This window comes from Achroia grisella, unplaced genomic scaffold, assembly GCF_030625045.1.
Source record: "Achroia grisella isolate CSIRO2021 unplaced genomic scaffold, CSIRO_AGI_Agris_v1 utg794, whole genome shotgun sequence".
Lineage (NCBI taxonomy): Eukaryota > Metazoa > Arthropoda > Insecta > Lepidoptera > Pyralidae > Achroia > Achroia grisella.
The window spans coordinates 1,064,549-1,075,809 of NW_026713026.1; the positions used below are offsets into that span (position 1 = coordinate 1,064,549).

The 11,261-nt window shown below is 33.9% G+C and overlaps 1 protein-coding gene across 1 annotated transcript in view; it reads right to left on the reverse strand.

The window, feature by feature from the left end:
• Positions 1–9,257, reverse strand: part of LOC131851676 (long-chain-fatty-acid--CoA ligase 4) — a 76,883-nt gene extending 67,626 nt beyond the window's left edge. Inside the window, exon 1 of the mRNA XM_059202207.1 lies at positions 9,141–9,257. The gene's annotated coding sequence lies outside the window, so the exon portion shown is untranslated. The remainder of the gene's footprint in view (positions 1–9,140) is intronic.
• Positions 9,258–11,261: the final 2,004 nt, after the last annotated feature.

Here is an 11,261-nt window from a genome sequence, read left to right on the forward strand (position 1 = left end):
TTTTGTTTTTGTTAAGTCTGTGGTCAAATTGAGAAATAATTAATAAATTTGTCTTTAATATTACTTGTCTATAATCTTACTGATTGTTAAATTATGCTTCAATTTAGACATCTTTAGTGACCACTAGTAAATTAAAGTGAAGAGGTGTCGTATCCACGCAGACGACTTCGTATGAAATAGAATAGAATAGAAAATCATTTTGTCAAATACACTTACATTGAAGCACTTTTGAATAGTCATCACAAGAAGAATGAGCAAGAAAATTGCACGTTGCTCTTTTAAATATTTATGTTGTTATATTTTTAAGTTGAAGTGTGTGAATACAAAGTTCCAACTAATTAAATATTCAAATAGAGAAAATATTAAATCTACATCCAACTGGTTGAGATCCATATAAGAGTGTATCAGTCGAAGTGCGTAGAGTAGACCAGTCCCTAGAAGCAGCACTCGTTCACGAGAACGACGGAGTCTATCTAGATTTTTTGGGCTATTGTCAGGTGCCTGTAGCACCTGTAGCACTGCGACCTACATAGATCTATTGTGCTCGCCCTTTTTTCAGAGTTCCCTATCTAGACCCGTCAGGGACAAGAATTGAAGGATATTCTTAGAAGCGATGGTTTTTATCTCCTCGGGAAAGAGTGTAAACTTTCCAAAGGAGATATTTCGTTTATGCATGAGTGGGCTACAACCACATAGGATGTGTAGAGGCGTTTCGTCTTCAGTTTGGCAAAATCTGCAGATTCTAGACGTAGTATAAAGTGTATCTGGTTAAAAAATTGTCGGTTTGTTTATAGGATTAAAATCTTAAATTACAGAGTGACATCCTGGTTGTTATCTGTCATACACTTCACAGTGGTAGTGAAATAGCCGACATTGAACTTTCCAGTGATAATAGGCGATTAGAACCTACGTTATCAGTGGAGTTCCCATTGAAGGGTCGGCGTTTGGTTCTCGGTTAGATAACGCCCACGTTCGATGGTACAAGGTCCTTTAGTCGCCATATCATCACATAGTATAAAACAAAGTCGCTGTCGCTGTCTGTCCGTCTCTATGTATGCTTAAATCTTTAAAACTACGCAACGGATTTTGAAGCGGTTTTTTTAATAGATAGAGTGATTCAAGAGGAAGATTTATATGTATAATACATGTACACCCGTGCGAAGTCGGGGTGGGTAGCTAGTGTTAACTAAACTACACCTCTAATCTTGTTATTTTTTTTAATGAATGATAATGGAATGGTGTTCCCGCTGCGTTACCCCAGTTAATCAGTTACCCCATCGTGACCAATTCATCTTGAAATAACCACAATGGTATCAAGGAGGGAAATGGTAAATGGTGTATCACTAGCAATGGCCACTAGTCTTAATCTTGTTAATCTTACAACGAGATTCGACGAGAGAGTTCGTGAGTAGGAATAGACAGATGGATGGATGTTTGTCATTCTCAGGCAAATACTACGGAACAGATTTTGATGATACTTTACACAATAATATAGTTTACACATCAGAACAACACATAGGCTATAAATTTCATGTGGGTGAAGCCGTGGGCACAGCTTGTTACGAATAACGTGAGAACTGTTGACAACAGAGCAGTTTAAGTGCAGTAAGTGATGTACTACAGTTTTAAATAGGATAAATTCTTATGAACATGTTGTGTCTGATTAGTAACAAACAAATAAACGATATATCTATCTATCTATATCGATATCGAAGGTTATGTGTGTGTGAGTTAAAACGTGTTTCAGGCGTCCATAGGCTACGGTAACCGTTTACTCCCCCTATGCCTATTTACAATATTCGTAATAATCCTTAGTACTTCATTAGTACTAAAAACAAACTACCTTCATTTAATATATTTTTAAAATATCGCATTTTTTCTACAATAATGATGTGAATTCTAACATACATTACATTTGTTGTATCACTGTTTTTTTCCTATGTGTGTACAAATAAATAAACAATCATTGCCAAGTGCGTATTACTTTTAATTCTCAAATATTTCTACCTGACCACGTGTTATCATGGGATTAACACTCAAACTATACGAACTTCAGACCTACTGATAACAGTTCGTACTTCGTGCTCAGTTAATGCCTGTGCATTAATGATGCATTAATTATGCTATTTATCTGTAATTAATTACTCAACCAACAGAATGGCGTGATATGTAATAATAATAATAATAATAATAATAAATATCAAATAGGGCCACCTCTATGGCGACACCGGTTATCTCTACTCGATACTAACTGAATACCGCGACACTGACCTTTTTGAACTATTCTATTGCTTGATGGCCTCGGGGGTGTAGGGGTTTAGTACTTTTTAACTTCCAATGGTCGCGGCTTCGATTCCGCGCACAGTACAAACATTTGAATTCATGAGTATGATTGTTGAGTGTGTCGCTATATATGATTTATCGTATACTAGCAACTCACTCCGGTTTTACACGGGTATTTAAATTACTTTCACAGTGTAACTGTTCTCATCTGTTGATGTTCGAAAACGCATGAAAATCCGTTCAGTAGTTTTGGAGATTGTCGCGAACATGTGCACAGACGCGGTGGGACGACTTTGTTCTATAATATCTATGGAAAGATAATTTGATGATGATTCCATTCCAATAAAATGGCGCTGAGAAAATTTTATCAATTTCACAAGAAACAAATCGAGTCATCGCATGATATGACCAAATGCAGTGATTATAAAAAGTGATGTGACAGACAGTCATATAAACAAATAAGATAACAATTAGGAAATTGCAAACGTTTTTACCCAGAAAGTAAGAAGTTTGAAAAATTTAATTAATTTTGTGTATAACTCATAACATACTAGCAACTCACTCCGGCTTTACACGAATTTAAATTACTTTTCACATTTGTTGATGTTCGAAAAAGCATAAAAATCCAGTCAGCAGTTCTTTAGATTGTCAAGAACATACACACAGACGCAGCAGGACGACTTTGTTCTATAATATCTATGGAAAGATGAATCGATGACGATGATGCTGATTCCTTTGCAATAAAAAGGCGCTACGAAAATTGTTACAATTTTACAAGAAACAAACCGAGTTATCGCATGATACAGTCATGTCAACAAATAAGTAATGTAAATGTGTAATAATTTGACGGCCTCGGTGGTATAACGGTTTAGCACACCGCCTTACTTCCGATGGTCGCGGGTTCGAATCCTCGCACGGCACAAACGTTTGTATTCCTGAGTATGATTGTTTAGTTTCATCAGTCTGGATGTTTTCTATGTTTAATAATATATTTATGAAAAAAAAAATGTATCTATGTATTTATATCCGTTATCTAGTGCCCATAACACAAGCTTTAGCTAGCTTAATTTTAAATTAAATTATAAGTAAATTAAAGTAAATTGTCCTGAGATTATTATTATAAGATAATAATTAGGAAACTGCTAACGTTTTTACCCAGAAAGTATGACGTTCGAAAAATAGAATTCATTTAGTGCATAACTCTTTATCAACGTTGTTCATCTTAAAGTAGGCATAGTCATGTAAATAATACTGAAAAATCTCTGCGATACAGAAAGGAGGTGCCATTTTTAATTTACAAAATGTATATTTTCTCCGATCGATCCCCCGTGACCACATTCAAACGGGGATCAAAATTACGACGGCCTGAGCCTAGGTTCGAACTCCTAGTGGTGCCCTCAGACTATGAAGGCAAACGCAAAATCTCTGAACAGATTACACAGCGCCAAATGGTTCCAAACAAGGCATTACAACTGATTATTTTTATTTAACAACTTTATTTCTCAGTAAATATTAAACATATAAAACATCCGGACCGACTGACGAACGGACATCCTCGTGAATACAAATATTTAGACGGCGAAGGATTCCGAACTTGTGATAACGAGAAGGTAATGGACTCCCACGCGATTCCCCTTGAAGTCATCATGATAAATTCCTAGCGAATTTGCCTCTATGGGTGGTAGGGAAAAAAATATAATATAATTTTTTTTTTTATTCATAAGCGGCTAAAATGTCCTACATAAATAAATGTTTTTTGAATTGGAATTGGATGGGCTAACTGATCTGACATGTTCATGTTTTCATTTTCCACTGGTGCCCCGCCAGCGTAATCCATTAACGCAGGCGGGAAGAGATTTCCAGTATCAACCATTGAAAAATATATCAATCTATATATTAATATACGAAGCAAAAACTTTGTACCTACTTTTACTACCTACCCCCTTTTCATGAAAAATTTGTAAAATTGCACGGACGCAGGAGTAAGAAATTTCGCATTTACTAGTTTATATATACTGACATACAGTTAGACAGTGCATAATGCAATTTTTTTATTTATGTATAATCATTACATAGTATAAAATAAAGTCGCTGTCGCTGTCTATGCTTAAATCTTTAAAACTACGCAACGGATTTTAAAGCGGTTTTTTTAATAGAGAGAGTGATTCTAGAGGAAGGTTTAAATATATAATACATGTACACTCGGGCGAAGCCAGGGCGAGTAACTAGTAAACACAATAAAACACACACACATAGACACAGACATAGAAGTATAGTCTTTGACAATAGAACTTTAGTAATGTTCATACTTGTAATTTAAATTGATTATGGTCGATTTTCGAACAAAAGCAACCACTAGTGGTTGGTGATAGATCACCACATCATGAAAACTTAGGGTTGCATGCATTTGTAATGGAAAAATTATAAAATAAAATAGTCCAATAAATAAAAAAATAAATATTAGGGATGGACAACCCTAACGGGGGTATGAAAAATAGGTAGTAGCCGATTTTCAGACCTACTGAATATGCATATAGAATTTCAGAAAAATCGGTCAAACCACTTCGGAATGGCAAATAACATTGCGACTCGAGAATTTTTTATAAAAGATATGGATGTCATAATCTGTGGTGACGCTGGGGCCTGAAATTGCAAACGGAGCCTACACTTAACCGGCACAAGGTCGCGGAGACCACTGACTGAGACATCTTCCGCTCAATTAGCGCCCCCCGAAATCATTCACACACCTGTCAAATTATGAACGGACGTCATTCAATGCTCACTCAACATTTTTGTGGCTGTATGGGAGCAGTTCCCTTTGCCTTTCCGTTATAGGATAAATACAACAAAAAAAAAATTTTTTTTTCTATGATAATAATAATCTCAGGACAATTCGCATATAGACCCAAGTTAAGCAACTAATACAAATACATAGATATAATTTTTTTCGTAAATACATACATATTATACATAGAAAACACCCAGACCGATATAAACAATCATACTCATGAATACAAATGTTTGTGCCGTGCGAGGAATCGAACCCGCGACCATTGGAAGTAACGCGGTGTGTTAACCCGCTAGAACATCGAGGTCGTCATAATTGATTGGTGCACCAGTTTGCGCTGCGCTGTACCGATGTACATGCTGGGGACCAGTAGTATTGGAGCTTGAAACTTATATTTTAGGCTGTTGATTGAGTTGAATGGAATTCTATACATAAATTCGTCAGTTTTGAAGCTAGAACTATGAATTTAGCTTTTATTAGGTTAAATTACTAAATATTTTTACATTATTTGGTGATGGTCACTATTTTACGCGGATGAGGTTTTTTTCGGACTACTCTAATGTTGTTGGCCGCAGCTGGCCTTTACAGATTCACCGGACGATAGGGGCGAGTGCAGATGGCACTCCAAACCCGCGGAAGGACTTATGGAGCGGCTGAAGGCCAACTCCCGCCTGACGGATACCACTTTAGTCTGAGGGCACCGCTAGGGGTCCGAACCTCGGCTCAGGTCGTCGTCACATCGGTCCCCGTTTGAATTGGACAGGGGATCGATCGGAAGGGACAGCAGATAATGTCGCGGGTACAGCTAGTAGTAGATATATACATAGGATAATTTTATCCAAATATAAGCGGGCAAGGCTGCGAGTTACAACTAGTTATAAACCACGTGCTTCATTAGCCTCATTTTGCATTATTATAGTATATTTTCCTTCCTGCCCACTAATGATATGTATGATTTACAATAATATTATGTATAACTAGCTATTCCCGCGACTTCGTCCGCGTGAAACTTAACTTTATTTTTCTAAAATAAAAGTAACCTAAGTTACTTCTTATCACGTCAGCTATCTACTAAAAATAGTCCCGTCAAAATCGGTCCGACCATTTCAGAGAATAGCCGGAACAAACAGACCGACAGACAGACAGACAAAAATTGTAAAAAGTGTTTTTTGGTACATACACCAAAAAACCACTTTTTACAATTTTTGTTGTATGTATATTCATATGCGTGTAGTAAAAACGGTTATTTCAATAAAAAAAAATTATACTACGATGGTGGCAAACAAGCATACGGCCCATCTGATGGTAAATGGTTACAGTAGCCTATGAACGCCTGAAACACCAGGGGTATCACGTGCTCGTGCCGACCCTTAAGAAACCTTAATATACCCTTCTTGAAAAACCCCATGTATGTAGTCTCGTGGGATAAAATATTACAAACAGACACTCCAATTTTATTTATATGTATATTAATAACGCTATCAATTACGATTACTTGATCCTTAACTTTAATACAACAAAACAAAACAGTGAGTAATGTTATCAAAATAAATATTTTTTAATTATTTAAGTATGATAAAATCAGGTGAAGATAAACAATCAGCTAACGAAAACATATGAGGAAAATAAACAGAGGGTTCATTAGTTAAATAGATCTGTCATAGAAGGAAGATGCGGAATGCTCAATGTTATCATGATAAGGAATTACACAGACTACATTGTTAGCGAGTTCATTTTGGCCTCGGTGGTCTAGCGGTTTAGCACACTGGCTTATTTCCGATGGTCGCGGGTTCGTATCCTGGCACGGCACAAACATTTGTATTCATGAGTATGATTGTTTGTATAGATCTGGGTGTTTACTATGTATTTACAAAAAAACATCTATGTATTTATATCAGTTGTCTAGTACCCATAACACAAGCTCTGCTTACCGTGGGATTAGATGGCGCTTTGTTAATTGTCCAGGGTTATTTATTTATTTATAATATACCCACAACACAGGGTGTAGCTGGCTTAACTAGAGTCTAGATGGCGCTGTGTGAATTATTCTGAGATTATTACTATTATTATTACATGGAAATGTCAACTCTTTACAATTTTCGAAATAACACTGGCTGTAAATCATTGTTCCAAATACAAATTTTAAATTTTAATCAATAATTATAAAATTAAGTAGTATGGCTATGGTTACTCTACTCTATGCTTCCTAGATTAAGAATAGAGCGCCAAAAATATATTCTATACTTTTGAATCTATATTAACTGGATGGTAAGGATAAAAATATTAATACAAAAATATTGATGTTTATAAACGGCTAAAATGTCCTACATGAATAAATGATTATTGATTTTACTGTTTATCAGGACAAAAGATTTTGATTTTGACATGTAGCAGCACATTATATCAACTGATTAAGTGTATGACTACTCCAGATTAATAATCTAATTATAAAATTTCATAACAATTACTCACAAATCGATGTTTGATTATAATTTTAAATGTGTCCATAAAGAATTACAATCAAAAACTATAATAACATTTTTTATTATAAAAACATCAGAAATCAATAATCACAATATCAATCACCATAACATAGACAAAAAATAAGACATTATTTTTTTAACTCCCTCTAAAAGAATAATGTTAAGATAAATATATTACAATTACAAATATACATAAACATTTTTTTTTAATACTTTCAAGTACACTTATATCATATTTGAATACATTGAATCTCAATACAAGTAGCAATTTATCACTTAATTAAAATGAAGAAAAAATACATGGAGAACATGTATATAACGGAATTGTTACATTCTTAAACATATCATTAAAATATTCAAGTGTTTTATAAATAATGATGTTAAAAGAACATTGTGTTGTTTGTACCTATCATTTGAAATATTCTATCAGTAGGTAATTGTTAAAAACTTACTACATGAATAATATGGGTGTTTATTTAAAACTAGCTGTTCTTGCGACTTCGTCTGCATGGAATTTAACTTTATATTTCTAAAATAAAAGTTTTTACTCTTCACTCTTTATTACATCAGCTACCTGCTAAAAAACGTCCCGTCAAAATCGGCCCAGCCATTTCAGAGATTAGCCGGAACAAATAGACAGACAGGCAGACAAACAAAAATTGTAAAAAAAATTATTATGGAGCATGTACCGTATTTACATTCATATGCTTGTAGTAAAAACCGTTCATTTCAATATTACAAACAGACACTATAATTTTATTTATATGTATAATAAATATAGTTGTATAAAGTTAAGTATTTAAAAAATATTGTTTCTAAAACCAAAATACCATTCACTGGTTTCTGAATTCTCTTATTATGTCATCTACATTTTATCATTCACGATGATAATGTAACATATCATTTCTATACTTTATCTATTTAATAAATGATTTATTTTGTTTATTTATTAATTAATAGTCAGTTGAACGTTAAATGTTCTATTTTTCTGTGGAAACTTCTAGATTTTTATGTTATTTACAATGCTTGCTACCCAAATATATATAATATATAAATATTTATATGTATTACATATCAAAACAAAAGAACTGTTTATATGTATCTAGCATAGAGTCATGTCATCAATTTTTTATAAGTATCATGAAAAACAAGTAAATTTGTTTTCTAAATATTTTAAATGTCAGGCATCTAAAATATTAAAAAAAAATTAGGGGTTCAATACATATTAGATCAGTTTCAGATAAGATTTCTATAAATACAGTATTTCTAAATTTGCTACCTGTTAGTTTGAATAAATCGCGAGACTGGAGAATAGAGAAATTGTGTAACACAAAAGAACTGCAAAAATCATTTTCAAGTGTAGCCCACAAACCAGGATAATTGTGTATGCGATAAATTCACATTTTAATTCAAAATTAATTATTATCACTAATAATACTATTCATGTATAAACGAGACAACACATTTAATCGAAACATTTAAATTAACCAGCTGAAGTGTTTAGGTTATAAAATTTGCATAAATATATGATACGATGCAACGCATAGTGCGATAAACCTCAGGACAGTAGATTAAAAAATACTTGCCTCCGTATTTTCCTTATCACTTCAAATAACACACTTGTAAATTATCACAATTTTTTCAAATAAACTCGAGGTAAACACTAAACCCGTAACGTAACGCAACTATCTAGTGATGTTTCACAGATACAAACATGAAATGTCAAAAACAATTGCTACTTGTAAGTCGATTCCATTTTCCATGTTTTAAGATTAATGAAAAGTTTATGTTTTTTTATAAGCTAGATAGCCGTTTCACCATATAGAATATATAATAGAATATGCTATTATTTCCATGTAAACCATATGACTTATCTAGTTGTTACAAAATTATGCAAATTGTCTAATATTAATTTATGTTTAAGCACGTCAATGAACTTGGCGAAATAAAAATAAATTAGAATAATTCCAAAACAAAACAACACAAAAACTTAGGAACTTTAACAAAAACTGAGATATACAGTTTTTGTGTTTCTTTCTTGTAAATCTTTTTTATCATATAAAATAAACAAAATTATTTGGTACCTCGAAGATCAATATAAAAATCTCAGAAGTCGATATGTTGACATATAATTAATTTTAACTACTACAGATTAATCCTTAATACATTTCTGTAAATAAATTTAAATGTCAAATTTTTATTTTAGAATACACGCCAGTGTAATCGAGTGATTTAATAATGGTGTACAACACTAAACATGTTGAATGCCCCTGTTTATGGTGGCAGGGGGAAAAGCTCTGTCCACCAATAGGAATACAGCAACTGGTCGGAAAAGGTGGCGTGATGTCTACGTCACCGACTATTATAGCTAGCTAGCTATAACATAATGGTACATAAAGGTGTAAAAGAAAAGTATCTCGGTACACACGATGTGTTCAAGTTTAATCAATATCTAAGTTATGGAAAAAAATAATATCAATGGATTAAAATCTGCTATGCTTTAGCAATCAACTGATTTATTAATTTTTATTGATGTCCAAGTGATAATAAAAAAAAATGAATAGCAATGTTCCGCACACTAGCGACATCTGTTATCTCTCTTTAGTCCCTTTCTCATTTTAGTTATTACCAGCTGCATCCGCAACTTCGTCCGCGTGGAATATTACTTTATTTTTCTAAAATAAAAGTAGTCTAAGTTACTCCTTATTACATCAGCTGCCTGCCAAAAAATTCCCGTCAAAATCCGTCCAGCTATTTCAGAGATTAGCCGGAACAAACAAACAGGCAGACAGACAAAAATTGTAAAAATGTTATTTTGGTGTATGTACCGTATTTATATTCATATGCAAGTAGTAACAAACGGTTATTTCAAATTTACAAACAGACACTCCAATTTTATTTATATGTATAGATGTATAGATAATGATTCAGTTTGGCGTCTGGTTTGTTTTATTTTTGTTTACGCTACTATTTAATTAGGTAGTTTAACATCAAATGCACATTGTATTATTATTTTGTGTAGATGTTATTCATAGCACTGTAACCATCTGCCTACTCCGACATTACCATTAGGTAGTTCAAAACTGGGAGATATGACACTAAAAGCTATATCTATTTCAATTTATATTCTTAACTAACCCTCTGTGGATGGAAGGGGATGGGTTAGTTATTTGGACTGTTAAACTCATTGCTAGCAATGTGTTTAACAATCCAACGAGGGAACCCTCATGATAAATTCCTGGTGAATTTGTCACAATGGTCTAACTGACCTGTACTCATGCTCATTTTATCATTCTCCATTGGTAAAGGTCTCCAGCGTATACCATCGCATCGCTCGCCATCGACAGGGAATTCATTCCCACACGCTGGAACCTAAGTGGTCTCGGACAGTGCGGTTTCAGAGGAGCTTCCTTCCGTGTACACTTAGATTGTGGAATGAATTTCCTGCCGAGGTCCCAACATGGGGGTTTTTCAACAACGCGCACGTGACACCCCTGGTGCTTCAGGCGTCCATAGGCTACGGTAATCATTTACCATCAGATGGGCCGTATGCTAGTTTGCCACTATAATAGTATAAAAAAAAATTGCGTTGGTTGGTGCACCATTCCATTATCACCCATAAGACCTACTATTAGCACGGCTAAGTCGTGAGTTTAAATCTGGGGGACATGACACTAAAAGCTGTACCTATTTGAATTTATATTCTG